The 16,273-nt window shown below is 42.6% G+C and overlaps 1 protein-coding gene across 1 annotated transcript in view; it reads left to right on the forward strand.

Annotated features, from left to right (window-relative positions):
- The window catches only part of DCTN5 (dynactin subunit 5), a 539,047-nt gene that overhangs the window by 75,503 nt on the left and 447,271 nt on the right, over positions 1-16,273 (forward strand). The gene's annotated exons all lie outside the window — the stretch shown is intronic.

Raw genomic sequence — 16,273 nt, forward strand, 5'->3', positions numbered from 1 at the left:
ATAAATCTTATAATTTGCACTTTTGTTCAGAGCTGCAAAATACCTTTGCTATTCACCCAGAGCATATTGTTGAGACTGCTGGCACTCCATGTATTGCCATTCTATTAATTTTTCCATTTCATTTTTATGGCTAGTTTTATTATATTCAGGTATTTGTGTGTGTGTTTTTTCTTATTTGTGCATTTTTTGTTTACTGTGATTTGTAATAAAGCTAAGTTGCTGTTTTCACAGTTCTGTATAGGTTGATTCCTTTTTAGCATGATTAGATGTCTATAGTCTTTACTGTTCACTAAGAAACATTTACATTTTCTGTATTTTTTTTAGCTTTAAGTATGCTTTTTTTTTTTTTTAGAAGACTCTTTCCTTTCATCCCACAATGTCCAGATTTCTTGGATGAAATAGGAGGTAGATTTGTGTGTGTTTATTTTCTTGTTTTTTTTTATTGTATGTGTGTGTATGGGGGGGGGGTTTACTGAGTTGGTGGCTTAAATATTCATAGGGTCTATTCTATATTTGCTTCAAGTTTCACTGCTCTTCCATTTTGAGAGTGCTTTTTGAGACCCTTACTGCTGCTTGTTCGTAGAAATGCTTTTTTTCATTGTATTGTGCTTAGTTAAATACCATCATTTGGACAGAAGGGAATACAACATCAGAACTTGTTTGAACAAAACAGGAGTAGTATATTTAATTAATTCCCATGTTTTATCAGTAACTGTCTATTGATTTGAGTGAGATTGTGAAACTGTGGAGATGAAGAAGATTCTTCTTATCCTGCAGTTTACGAGCTCTCAGAATTAAGGTATTTAGGGATGATTGGATACAAAAGGAACTTGCCCGGCTTTTGCAAAAATACTGTTTCAAAAAAAGTCAACTTTTTGCTCAGCTGACATAATATTTTCACTGGTATGGGTTGGTATGGGTTTCTACAGTAAAGGGTTTATTGTTTAGTCATGAAGTAATTATGCAAATATTCAAGATTCTTCTGGGTGCCATTTCTCTTCCAGGGCACTCCATTAAAATGTTTTTCATTTTCCTGTATCATTACAATAAAATTCAGAATGCTTTTGTAGTAGCACCTGACAATATTTATTTTTGAAAACAAATATTTTCTTATTTGCTATTGGAGTGCAAACCTTGATCATCTCCATTGTATCCACACACACATTAGCGAGTTAGTCTATTTTTTCTTCACTTTACACTGTATAGTAACGTAGTGAAAGTTTGTCATGTTGCTCACTGTGACAGATGAATGGTTCCTGTCCTGATTTTGAATGTGTTTTTTTTTTTTTGCCAGCAAAAATATTGCTTTGTTGTAGTTCAAGGGCAAGAGAAAATATTTGCAACTTTATCTTGTATGACATTAGGACCGTGGTGGTGGTGCTGTGGTAGCGTTGTCGCCTCACAGTAAGACGCTGTCCAGTTCGATTCTCAGCTAGAACTTCTTCTGCGCGGAGACATGCGTGAATGGGCGTCCCTTCATTGAAGGTTGTGCGTCAGGCCTGGCAAGCTGGTACGTAAAAATCAATCAACTGCCAATCATTAGTGGACCGGAGTTCCACTGTGGCGACCCCTAACCGGGAAAAGCCGAAAGACACAAACAAACATCTTGTATGACATTTGTGTCAGGATTACGTTGCTTATATATATGCCTTATGGACAGAGGCAGTTTGTAGATGTTGTAAAGGCACAGGTGTATATCAACGCCTTTCTAACCCATGGGCATAATTGGGGAAAATTGCAGGCTTAAAAAGGCTCTAGGACCAATAGCCTAGCAACCTCCTATGATTTTGTGTCACTACTGTAAACATAGGAGTTGGTTATTTAATTTCTGAACTACATATTACCAGGTCAAGAGCCGCCTTCATACAGCCCTTTGATAGCCGATTAGGTACCTGCATGCCCAGCACATGGCCGACAAGTCTAGTAACTGTACTGTACCACACAAAAGTTCAACAGCCCATATGTAGTCTTGGAAATAAATGACTGACCTGAAAGATGCTGGAGTTAGGAATATCGTGTGTCATTTCTTGTCCTGTGGTGAAAGGACTGGTGCACGCTTAACCAGTAGATGCTGGTAGATTGTAGGCTTATAGAAAATTATGGATGTTTTGCAGAGGTGAGCAGTTCCAAAGCATTTACATTTTGTGGCAGGATATTCTTATCCCTTTCATGTACCTTCACACTACCTTATCCATGCCACTGAGTCAGATGGATATTTAGGTCCCAGTTGCACCCCAATCTGGGGTGAAGTAGGGACTGTTGACTGTACTAGTACTATTACAGGTAAACAGGGTGCACTTAACAGAGCAGAGGAGCTGGTATTTTGCAGAAAAACTGTTTACACTGAGAAAATACTTTTGTAAACAGTATTTCTAGGAACGTTGTCCTTTTTTTTTCTTCTGTCTGTTAATTTTACAAAGGCTTCCAATATCCAGATAAAATACTCAAGCTGAAACGTTCACTGAAATGTACCACACAGGGCCTTTACAAGGGAAGTAAATTATTTTTTCCTCCCTAAGCATCCTTCACATTTTATTTTTGTTCAGAGATGACTGTACCTTGTTGTGTAGGATTTGACGATTGTGCTCCAAATGTTCATTTCGAGTCATCACCACTGGAGGTCAGCAGGTCACAGTTAAAGAAGTACCAGAATTATTTTTTTACATTGGAAGCTGAAGCTCACACTTCTTGACAGTAATTTTCTTTAACTTTAATGAATATTGGGCATTTTACATTAAAATTCCATTTTATCTCAGTAACATTGTAGTTAATCTGTGTAACATTTTCTTTAAATCAGAATGTGTTCACTTTTGTGCCAGTTACCGATTTTGCTTTAGAGTAATTTTATTTTGTCTGACAAAGCTTGGGTGGAAAATCTGACTTTGTTGTAATTTTGGAAAAATACCTTCCATCACAACTTTCATATTGTGTATATATTTTTGATGTTTTCTTATATGGTTTCTGGTGCAGACCCTGTGATTACCTTTTTCCTTACGGCTTTAGTCTTTTCTTCAGTGCTGTAGTACCTACATGAGATTTTTCCTGTTTTTTTTTTTTTTTTTTAAAAGCCAAAAGTGCTTCCCTGTTTTGTACTGGTGATGCCTTCCCTAGTTTATCCTAACATTTCCTGGCCTTCCTTACTATTTTCACATCAGTTTGCTAGTTTTAACTGTAGTACCATTGTCATTACATTTAACTCACTTCTACCTTTGTTGCTGAAAGTACCTTAATTACGTTTTCTCTGTTATTTTCCTGGATTTACCTTTTTTTGACCTGCATTACTTTACCCCTTAGTTGCATTAAACGTAACCTGTCATATTTTAAACCGTTCCATTAACTTTGCCAATTCATATTTCATCCTGTGTGCACCAGCATGTCACCTCTGTTGCTCATCGTTGTATTGTCTACTGATGACGCTGCCTTTCCTCGGTAAAACCTCTAATAAACATGTTAAAGAGCAGCAGCCTCAATACTAAGTTCAGTAGAACCTCGTTAATAATTTCTCCAGCCTCACTGTGAAAACTATTCTACCATTACTTTGTGCTCACTTATGCAGTCAGTTTTTAGCAAGCCTATCACATTGAAACTGTATTCCTATCCATCTCTGTTATCTCTTGTGTGCCGGTTGTCTTTACAATGGTCTTGGTATGCTACACCCACAGCCCATTCTATGTAGCTAGTTTGATCACACTGTAATTGGCTTTTGTGACTTTAGGTTCTTCCTGTTGTAAATGTGTGTTGATTTGGATGACATATAAACTGAATGTTAGATGTTCAACAAAGCTTTCCTTCAGAACTGACTCCATCATTTTCCTACTGTGTAAATCAAGCTGCCAAGTGTTTGGCTTCCATTCTTTGTCCTTTCCCCTAACCTGTTGAAGTCTAACCACACCTGTCCTTTGGTCCAGTGGGCACAATCACTTCTTTTATGATTTTTTGAAAACATGCAAATTGTTTTACTACGTCTGCTTTTAGTTCCTTTAGAATTATGAAGATGTTCATTGTGTTTCACTGTTGCAGTTATTACTCTTGGGTTATCATGCTGGCAGGCTACCCGCAGTCGGCCTGAATTCCAAAGTCCCGGTCTGGTGTCGGCTACTGTCGCCTCTTCCCTGACGTCAGTGTGCCAGGGGTATAAAAGATACAGCCGATGCCATTTTCTTCAGTCTTTCTTGCCGCGCGGTGCCAGAAGCAAAAGCAGTTCGCAAGTGCCAGTCGGCCGACTCCTGAGATTTTCATATCCGAATTTCAGAACCGAAGTCTTCATTAAAGTTAAGTACCCCATTGGGGAAACTTTTTCTTGCTCCAGACCGATGTCAGAAAAAGTTAACAATTGTATTTCTTGTGGGAAGCAAATACCTCATAAGGATTTTCACTCTTATGTATTCCTTGCCTAGGCCCTGACCACAATGTTGCTAGCTGTCGGTTTTGTGCTAGATTTAACCAACGCACAATTAAGCATCTGTTCGATTTTGCATTTCATTACTTTGGCCGAAGATTTAATTATATAATGCCGTCGGAACAGCCGACGACCGGAGTTTACAAAAAATGCAAGGAAAAGGATAGGCATCCGAGGTCCAAAACCGACAACGAGGCCTCCGTTAGGCCAGTCGCCGGTTCTCAGTGAGGTGCTTTCGCAGCCCCTGGCGCCCGCTACCTCGGAGCCACAGGCCGCTTCTGACTCCCACGTGGAGCCGACTGGGCCTTTGGATACTCAAGGTATTGGACACTCGGAAATCATTCCCTCAGATGGGTCCGGAGCCACTGAGCAGGCATCGGCTTCTGAGGGTGTCTTCAGACCTACACAGTTATATGCTAAACCATCTTCAGCTTCAAAGACAGACTAAAGCAGCTCTAAAGACAAAGAAACAAATTCAGCATTCTCCTACTCAAACTTCCATGCCTAAAAAACAGATGCTTAAAATGGCCGAAGACCTCATTACTTTGATCAGGGGTTCTCATCCCCCTCCTGATAAGAGGCCTAGGCAAGAGACAGAATATGATTCTTCTGATCAGGTTTCTATTTCCTCTGATTCTTCTTCTGAACAGGATTATTCTATTCCTCCCTATGAGGACTCTGATGCTGAAGAATCCTTTTCTTCAGCCTCACCTCCCGAAGATTATTCATTTAGGGAAACCCTGCATACCATGAGGGAGCATTTCCACTGGGAGAGCCAAGATTACTCTGAATCTAAGAAAAGGCTCAGAGACTTTCTGCTACTTCCTCAGCACAGACCCCGTGCTATTCCACCTGTTCTAGACTTTGTAGATGATGTATTTTCAGAGTCCGGCCTGTCCCCTGACTCTTTACCCCCTGCACCTGCTAAGCCAGACAGATACTACAGGGTCCCGGATTCTCATAAATTCCTATATAAAAACCCCGCTGCTGACCCATAAATTATATCTCAGGGTCCCAAAGGGGTCAAAGCTTCCACTGCAAAAAACCCTGTCCCCTCTGATAGGGATTCTAGGGCACTGGACAGATGGGGGAAAAAGTTTACACTTCTGCTACCTTGGCTGTAAGGGCTTTAAATTGTCAGTTTCATATGCTTAAATATCAACAATACTTTATGTCACTGCTTAAACAAAAAATGTTGACAAATTCTGAATGCTCAGAGAACAAGGAAATGCAGGATTTATTGCATGCAGCTGAACAAGTGGGAAAGCATACTTTGCAATGTGGTTATGATTCACTGGAGGCCTCTTGCAGGGCTGCTGTTGCAGGTTCTGTTATTAGAAGGCATGCTTGGTTGAAGGAACAGAATCTGCCTGATCATGTTAAAGCAAAATTATTAGATGCTCCATTACAGCATGATACTTTGTTTGGTGCTAAAGCAGAAGCGGTATTGAAGAAAATGGAGGATAAAGCGAAATCCATGCAGACAGTTAAGGATTTCTTACAGGTACAGCCATCCAGATTTAGCAGGAACTGGCCTTCTAAAAATTGGTCCTTTCCAGTGTCTGACAGACCACAAAGAGTCCAATACAGACATCCCAGAGGCAGATCTCAGCCCCAAGGCTCAATCAGGCCTAAACAATGGGGTACTCCTACCTCCAAAAGTGGAGAAGACAAATCACAACATTACAGGAAACATTCCCGTTGACTTTCCTCTGCCAGACCCAAGCACTTTTCTTTTGGCAGTTTCATCAAATTGGCAAATGGTCACCCAAGACAAATGGGTCTTGAACATAGTGTCCCAAGGCTACAGGTTCCATTTTCACACCCTACCAAGGGCAAAAGGTATGCCAGACCTGCCACACAATCAATGGGCAGAGGCACAAAAGCAAATTACAGCCCTCATGGACATGGGGGCCATTCATCAAGTACCACAACAAGAGCAGGGGCAAGAATTTTACTCCAGACTTTTCTTAGTGCCCAGAAAGGACAAAGCCTGGAGACCAATACTGGACCTGTCTATACTAAACACGTTTCTGGGGGTTCCAAAATTCAAGATGTTGGCTGTATAGCAGCTACTGCCCATGCTGGGCAAGAAGGCTTGGCTCGTAACTTTGGACCTAAAAGAGGCATACCTGCATGTCCCAGTCAGACAGTCTTGCAGAAGATACCTCAGATTCATAGCTGGCTCAGTGCATTACCAATTCTCTGCACTGCCCTTTGGCTTATCTACTGCGCCTGGGGTCTTCACAAAATGCCTGGTACCAGGAATTGCATTTTGCAGACGAAGAGGAATTCAAATATATCCCTACTTGGACGACTGCCTTATTCAAGCAGAGAACAAAAACATTCTTCTAAAGCATCTGGTGTTTGTAAAAAGATTACTAATTTGCCTAGGGTACACAGTAAACGAAAATAAATCAAAACTAGTACCCTCTCAAGAGATAATATTCCTGGGTGCAAGCTTAAATACAACTGCCCAGATGGCTTATCTCATGCCAGACAAACAAAAGCAACTGACGTCTTACTTCAAAAAGTTGGCAACAAAGACCCAGTTATCTGCAAGGAAAATCCTACAGGCCTTGGGTTTCATGGCATCCTGCATTCTACTAATTCCATATGCCAGACTGCATATGAGGAAATACAATGGTATCTAAAAAGTGTTTGGACTCAGCATTGCCACAGCCTGGAGACAGCAATTACCCTCATTCCCTGCCTGCAACAGGAGTTTCGATGGGCACAGGCCTGTCGCCACAACAAGCGTCTGCCATTCACTTTGCCCACAGCCAGACAGACACTGACAATGGATGCATCAGATTATGCCTGGGGAGCCCATATGGCAGGAAAATGTATTCAGGGCGCATGGCCTGCAAGCCAGATGCATCTTCACATCAATCAAAAAGAGATGCTACCTGTTCAAAATGCCCTGACAGCTTTCAAGGATCTACTTCAACCAGGACAGCTACTGATAAAGACAGACAATACTACGGTCATGTGGTACATAAACAAGTAGGGAGGTACACATTCCTACCCTCTCTGCAGACAAGCAATGACCTTATGGGACACAGCATTGACTTGTCAAGTTCACCTGCAAGCACAATTCCTGCCAGGAAAAACAAATACTCTGGCAGACGAACAAAGCAGAAACCTCATGGATCCCCACGAGTGGAAACTGGATCCACAAGTCTTCAGCATGATAACAAGGAAATGGGGATGCCCAGACATAGATCTATTTGCCTCCCCTCACAACTGCCAGTTACAGAGATTTTGCACAAGGATTTATCACAAATAAGCATGGAGAGTGGACTCCCTATCCTTCAGCTGGGAAAATCTAACAGTATATGCCTTTCCTCCACTGCCTCTCCTTCCCAGGGTACTCCTAAAGGTCAGACAAGAGAAGCCAAAAATGATACTGATTGCACCAGACTGGCCACGCCAGCACTGGTACCCAATCCTAAAGAGCTTGTCTCAAGGTCCAGCATGGATATTGCCTCAAACATCTCACTTGCTGACCCAACAAAACAATCAAATCCTGCACAGCCAACTCAGGACCTTAAATCTGGCAGCATGGCGGATAATGTAGCCATTCAGAACACTCCTCTTTCAAAAGCTGTTATGGATGTTATCTTGGAGGCCAGGAGGCCCAGTACCAGAAAATCTTATGCAGAAAAATGGAAGAGATCATGTGCTTGGAACAAGGCATTGACACGTATGTACCAAATATCCCTCAGATTTTACAATACCAAACTGAGATGCTGGACAAAGGCCTTTCCATTTCATCAATTAAGATTCGTGCTTCTGCCATTTCAGCCCATTACAATACGGAACCACCTATCTTTTCTCATCCTTTAATAAGGCAGTACCTCAGAGGGGCCAAAAACATCAGGCCTCCAAGGAGAGCACCAATTCCTTCATGGGACCTTGATTATGTCTTGGAAAAACTCACACTGCCTCCTTTTGAGCCAGCCTCAACAGCTGATATAAAATTCGTATCCTGGAAAACTGCTCTGCTCATAGCAATAACCTCTGCAAGACGAGTCTCTGAGTTACAAGCACTCATGGCTGTGGAACCTTATCATTTTTCATCCAGACAGGATTTCTCTGAGAACAAACCCAACATTTATGCCTAAGGTGGTGTCCAGTGTGGCCCTCAACCAAACCATTCACTTGCCTTTTATCCAAACCCGCAGAACAAGGGTGAGAAAATTCTGCATTCTTTGGACATACACAGGCAGCAACACTTCTACTTGGACAGAACTAAAGTTTTCAGGAAGACTGAGCAACTTTTAGTGTCATATGCTGCAGGATCACAAGGAAAGGCTATCTCAAAACAGACCATTTCTAAATGGATAGGCCAATGCATCCATTTCTGCTATTCTCAGCATGGCAAATCAGTGCCTAAGGGCATTAGGCCTCATTCTACCAGAGCAGCAGCAGCCAATTCAGCAGCCTTCCTCAGAGGCGTACCAACTAAAGACATCTTAGAGTTAGACAACTTAGACAACTTGGAGTTCAGTGCACACTTTTACAAAGCACTACCACTTACCTCTTTACTCTAAATCCAGAGCAGGCTTTGCCACTGCAGGTCTCCAGGGTCTCCTAGCCTCTCCTAATCCTATTTAGCCCAGCCTCCCATCCTCAGCTTTGGGATTCAACCCAAGAGTAATGACTGCAATAGTAAAACACGATGAACATAGTACAGTTGTGTACCTACCATAAATGTAGATGTTCGAGTGTATCCACTGTTGCAGTCCAGGTTACCCTCCCACCATCCCCCTTTCTTTTGCTGGGGTTTATCTGTACTTCTCTATTCTATACAATCTATGTGGTGTATTTACTTGTAGATGAAGGAAATGTTTCTTTACTGCATGTATGTTTATTGGCATAATATATTTAGCCTACCCTTTTGGGGGCACCTGACATCTGGGGCAAGAAAAACTGAAGAAAATGGCGTCGGCTGCATTTTTTATACCCCTGGCGCACTGACGTCAGGGAAGAGGCGAAAGCAGCCGACGCCGGACCGGGATTTTGGAATTCAGGCCGACTGCGGGTAGCCTGCCAGCAGGATAACCCAAGAGTAATGACTGCAACAGTGAATACACTCGAACATTTACATTTGTGGTAGGTACACAACTGTACTTTATCTGCTAACATTGGCTATTCATCTTTAGTTTTACCAGTATGTTTAGGACCTTAACAAGGAGTCTCCTTGATTTAGCCCTTCCCTCCTTTGTGGGTGGAGTGATGGTGGTAGTGGTGACAGAGCTGCAGAGCACCACTTTACATGCCATATGGTCTCATGATTTTTGGATGTGTTTTTATTTATTTATTTATTTATATATATTTTTTTTTAACTAGGTAGGCCCACTGAACACAATCTCTCTTTTCAAGGATGACCCAGGAGCAATACCTGGTTTAAGTGAGTTGCTCAAGGTCACACTATAGAGAGCTGATGGAATCAAACCCTGTATTACAAATGCCTGACTATAGCAAGTGGCAGGAACTTACGATAGTAGGAGAGATGTGGGGTGCAACAGAAAACTGGTAAAAACATTATGAGGTGTGGATAGTGTTAAGGGATTGGATTAGATTGATAAGTAAGAAGAGTAAAGTATATGGGAGAGTAAGAAACTGGGAAATGAAGGTAAGGAAGAAAGACAATAAGGAGGGGGGTGTAGAAGGTTGTCTAGCAGCCTTGGGCAGCACTAGAGAGGAAGTGTCCAGGACTGTGCAAGGGATAATCAAGAGAATTTATTCTTTTATACTTTGATAATATAAAGTGAATTTGTAGAGACTAGAGTTAATGGAAAAGAGTGTGAGTGTGTGCGCGCAAGTCGGAGAATGCTGGAAACTGTCCAGAAATATTGATTGAATTCTTCACATTAATATTTGCAGAGGTGATGTACAGGATATGGCACCTAGATAGACCAGAAAAGACTGTAGATCTGTGGTTATAATCCCTTCAGTTTGAAACATACAAGACTTTCTGTAAGGTTATTGGTGAAGGTTTAATTATTTGTTAAATGGGTTGGTGCACTGGTCTGAAGACCCTTTGAAGGCGTGGCTTGGGCCAGGGTTAGTGGAAGAGGTTAGGATTCTTAGCTTGCAGAGCATTTTCTGGAGGTGCTCAGGTCTTCCTTCTGTTGTGCAGGGCTGGTAATTCCACATATGGAACACAGTGCTATCTCTGAAAAAACAAAAAAAAATCTTGCTTTTTTCCCCACTTTTCCGAGATTTAAAAAAGTTCAGTTACAAGCTTGCTGTTCTTGAACTGTTTGTAAGTTTCTTTGAGGCCATTTTTTGCTTGGGCTAAAGGGAAGTCTCTCTGTTGATCAGTGGCAGTGAAAAACCTCGAGCAGCCTGCCTGCCCCTGTTGGAGTGGTTACTGACTTGAAACTGTAGTTTTATTGGCCATTTTGGGTCAATTCCAAAACTCCTTCATCTTCCTCTCTTAAAACCTGGCTGCCTCGTGGTTTTGGCGTCTTTTCAGGCTTGTTGGCTGTTGGTGAAGCACCCACCAAGAGGAGAAAACGCTGAGAGAAGAAAGGAGCCACTTTTGAGATTTTAAGTATTTTTCTCTGTTTATTTGCTAAGTTTTTCTACATAGCCACCTATTTTGAGCATTTTCTGGCTTGTTAAACTTGATTTCTGCATTAGTAACTGTATTTAGAGCACAACCTAGAGCTGTTTACTGAATTTCCTGTTCGCACTTATTTTTAAAATCGTTTTTTCTCAAAACTTGCATTTTATCTGTCTTTGGCCTAGCACTCTTGTGTGGGGTCATTTACTGCACTGTTATAACTTGTTGATACTTGTGAACCTCTGCTATCTCTGAAAAACAAAAACAAAAAAAATCTTGCTTTTTCCCCCAATTTTCTGAGATTTAAAAAAGTTCAGTTACAGGCTTGCTGTTCTTGAACTGTTTGTAAGTTTCTGTGAGGCCATTTTTTGCTTGGGCTAAAGGGAAGTCTCTCTGTTGATCAGTGGCAGTGAAAAACATTGAGCAGCCTGCCTGCCCCTGTGGGAGTGGTTACTGACTTGAAACTGTAGTTGTATTGGCCATTTTGGGTCAGTTCTAAAACTCCTTCATCTTCCTCTCTTAAAACCCTCTTTTGCACGGTTTTGCGCGTTTTTGTGCATAGCGCAAGAGCGGGCAGCGCCACCTAATTGGGTTTAAACTATTCCTGGCTCCACAAAGTCTGCTCTTCACTTTTTCCCTTAGAACTGCTCTCTCTCTCTCAATTTAAACACAATATTCTCATTCTAAGGCCCTTCACTGGTCCAATTAAGTAATCCTACAAGTTAGCACTATTAAACCATAAGCACTACTTACTCTTATACTCTCTACAATTACCCTGTCCTCTATTGGTCTGTCTTAAATTCAGTTTCCCTATATTACTCCAGCATGTCCAAAGGTCAGTCAATGGTTTCCTCTCCAGTCCAGCTGGTGAATCTGGGAATTTTGAGGCAATGTTACAACTGTCTCATGTACACGGACAACCCTCTCCTCCTCCAAACAGGTTCAAATATATGTGAGAGATGCAACTATTTAGCCAAACTGGAGGCTGAGCTCTCTCATCTCAAAACTGGTGTAACCAGTCAGGAGGAGAAGATAACCTCACACAACACAATTCCAGTATCACATAGTCCCACCACATCAGCGAACCAAACACATAAATACACAAAAACATACTCGGAGGCTCTAAATAAAAATCTACCCAAGCAACAGAGACCTCCAAACCAGACATCCAAGCAAACGCTACCTCAAAACAAAACACACACAACACATAACCCACAAAGTCAGTCTGCCAAGCAGCCACAGCCCTTAAGCCTGAATAACACACCTGATACTCTTGTAATAGGTGACTCTATTGTCAGACACACTGACGTCCCACTCACCAGGCTGAATAAAGAGAAGGTCACGGTGAGCTGCCTGTCGGGTGCTAGGATCCGCCACATAATGCAAGCACTCAGGTCACTCCAAAGCAAATACAAATATGACTCAGTCATTGTACATGCTGGTGTGAATGACCTGAGATGTACCTCCCTGGACTACATGAAAAGAGACCTAGAGGAGCTCTCTGATCATGTAGCCCAGGCTGGTATGACCCTGACCTTGAGCAGCATCTTACCCTCACCTAGAATGATGCCACAGTACAAAGACAAAATGATCGATTTTAACAATTGGCTAAAATTTTGGTGTCATTCAAAGGGGATCCAGTGTCTGTCAGCCTGGGATGACATGCTCGACAAGCCACGTTGCTTCGCTAGGGACGGCTTGCACCTGTCACCACTGGGCTTTCGGATATTGGCAAAGGCTCTTGCCACCCCCATAGTGCCTTTTTTAGGCAAGGCTCAAAGGTCAAACCCACCCCCATAGACAGCACAAGGAACAAGAAACTAAGGGTAATGCTGCTAAACGCCAGAAGTCTTAACCTCAAGATGCACGCACTCGAAGCTCTCCTCAGTATGGAGAACATCGATATCTGTGTCGTGACAGAAACCTGGTTCAAGGCTCCAGAGAGCACCCCAGCACTACCAGGCTATACCTCATATCATGCTTTTCGCCCCAAAACCCGGACCGAACCACAAAAGGAGGGGAGTTTCCATATTTATCAAGGATATCCACACCTCCAGGTTAGTGGCATTGCACGGGCATCGGAGACCATCCATGTGCAACTAACAGTGGGCAAGACTGCTTTTCAGTTTATAGCATCCTACAGACCACCCTCTCAAAGTCAGGAATCCCACTCTGCTTTCCTGAAAACATTGGAGAACATGAAGATCTCTCCGAACACCATTATATTGGGTGACTTCAACTACCCAAACATTGACTGGGAGGACTACTCAAGCCTCAGCACCTTAGCCCAAAGGTTCCTGGAAATTATAAACTCAAATGCTATGGAACAACTAGTCACCACTCCCACAAGAGGGGACAACATACTAGACCTGATCATTACCAACATGGGGACTCTATGCTCCACACCAGAAATATATCCCTCATTGGTAAGATCAGACCATAAATTAATTTACTGGATGTCCACATCCCGACCCCACCCCCAGCCCAGAAAACCACAGTGAAAAACTTCTCAAAAGCGAACTTCTCACTTCTCAAAACCGAAGTGGAATCCTTCAAGGCCCTAGGGCCAGTGGAAACTATGGCCCAAACTGCAGAATCCTATATAAACGCATTCTATGGACATCTCCAGGAATGCATGGATCTTGCTATCCCAAACAAAACCAAGACCCAATCATCCAAAGGCAGGCGTCCAGTCTGGTGGACCCCTGCCATAAATAAAACTGTACAACAGAAGGAGGAAGCTACTACATGATAGAGGAAAATCCCTAATAGGGAAGGCATCTCTGATCAGTACTAGCAAAAAATTACGATCCCTCATAAAATCCTCCAAGGCCAGCTTCGAGAGAAAAATTGCACAGGACATCAAAGACAATCCTAAGGCTTTTTTCAGTTATGTTAGAAACCTGGGATGCAACACCCAGACTTGTTCTGAGTTGATTCTAAACGACAAAAAATACACTGAACCCACAGACATCGCCAATATCCTGGCAGACGGGTTCAGTGCAAACTCCCCCCCCCCCTCCCCCCCAAAAGAGCAAGTATCTATCCCGGCAGAGGGCTGCCTCCCAAACATCTCTGATGCTCAGGTGAAGGCTGCCCTCTCCAAAGCAAAAAACACTGCTTCCATGGGACCAGATGGCGTCCCAGGTTGCATCCTACATGAACTCCAAGAGGAACTAATCCCTCAAATAAAACAGCTATACAATCTCAGCTTCACTACAGGATATGTGCCCACAGAATGGCGTACAGCAACAGTGGTCCCACTCCACAAAGGTGGAGCCTCTATGGACCCTGGAAACTATCTCCCTATAAGCCTGACTAGCTTAGTCTGCAAGGCTATGGAGAGGATCATCATGGAGCTCATAAACAAAGACATTGGGAACCTACAGACACTAGATCCTACCCAGTTCGGCTTTGTCAAGGGCAGATCCTGCCTTTTAAACCTGGTTGACTTCTTTGAAACAGTCACCAAAGCCATAGATGAAGGGAAGGTAGTCCACACAGCCTATCTGGACCTTGCAAAGGCATTTGACACAATATCCCACTCGGGCATCATAGATGAGCTATCCAGCTTAAATATAAACCCCTATGTCACAAGATGGGTCGCAAACTGGCTCAAAGACAGAACCCACAGAGTGAGAGTTGCTGGAGCCATGTCAGACTCGAAACCGTCACAAGTGGCGTCCCACAGGGTTCTGTCCTGGGACCACTCTTGTTCGGTATATACTTTTCCGAGGTACAGGCAACGTGGAGGACTATGGCTCACCAAGTTCGCAGACGACTGCAAACTGGGCGCCATAATCAACTCTCCAGCTGACACAAACATCCTTCAAAAAGGTCTCACAGAGACAGATAACTGGTGCCAGCGCCATGGTTTAAAGCTAAATGCCAATAAATGTATAGTCATACCCTTTGGCAAAAACAATGTGCCCACAAATTACCACATAGGCGGAAACCCATTAAGTACAGAGAAAGTTATTAGGGACCTGGGGACCCAAGTTGATAGCAATCTCTCCTTTGAAAACCACATTGCCAAAGTGGTTAGAAAGACCTTCTACATAGCCCACCTCATCAAGAAGGGTTTCACATCTAGATCAAGAGAGGTAATCGTGCCCCTTTATTCATCCCTCATCAGGCCCATCATAGAATACAATGCCTCTTTTGGGATGTACCTTACCCGACACCTGCAGCAATTAGAAAGACCCCAAAAGTATCTCACCAAGAGGATCAAGGGTCTCAAACAGATGCCATATGCTGCTCGGTTAAAAAAATCTCCAGCTGTACTCAGTTGCATACCGCCTACTTAGAGGCAATCTATGCCTGACATACAAAGCTATGTCAAATCCAGAATGAATGGACATGCTCCACCTCAGTAAATCTAAATCCCTTAGAGCCACACGCTCGAGGGACTTGAACCTCAGCACAGAAATAAATAGAACTTGCTGGAGGGACAGGTTCATAACCCAGAGGCTCCCTTCGCTCTAAAATATAATTCCAGTTCATGTGAGGCAGAGCACCTCACTGAATCTCTTCAAGAAGAATCTCGATAGGTGGATGGGGGATCATAGGTTTGTCCCAGGGATTACTCCCGTGTCACTATTAGACAGAGGCACAGTAAACTAAACCTTAAAAAGGGCACAGTATACTCAAATCAAGGGGTGGCGTAAGCCATACAGAATCGGGCTAGGCTTATAATTGCCCCAGGGCAGATAGCCTGGTATGAACCTACGAACCTATAAAATTTGCCTTAAGGGCTGGTGCTGGAAGGTGTTGATGCTACAAAGTGACTGTGATGGTCTGGAACACTTGACAGCTGGGCATGCAATGTGTGAGCTCTTCCTCTTCTCTGAGGTAACTATTTTACTACTTCCCTTCTCTTTTTCCATATAAAGTCTTTTTTTTTTAACATAACATGGTTTCTTTGATTACTGTGATGTCTGCAATTCTGTTTTTTATTAATGCAACAAGTTCAGAGTACTTTGCATGTTATATATTAAGACTGTAAACCTTGGCATCCATTTAATGCATGGGTGTCACAGAGGATAATAGTTTGCATTAACTCTAGTCCCTACAGATTCACTTTATATTATCAAAGTATAAAAGAATAAATTTTCTGGATTATCCCTTGCACAGTCCTGGCCACTTCTCTACGCTTAGAGTTTTCTTATAATTTCTGGTGCATTTTTCTTATAACTTTTCCTCCTAAAGGACTTAACGCTTGTATTGTGTCCCCGTGTTCATTTCATTGAATGGTTCTGTTTGAGGATGTGAAGATAGGTGAAGGCTGACAGCCTAGC

This window comes from Protopterus annectens, chromosome 12.part0 (assembly GCF_019279795.1).
Source record: "Protopterus annectens isolate FY-2018-M chromosome 12.part0, PAN1.0, whole genome shotgun sequence".
NCBI classification, from domain to species: Eukaryota; Metazoa; Chordata; order Ceratodontiformes; family Protopteridae; genus Protopterus; species Protopterus annectens.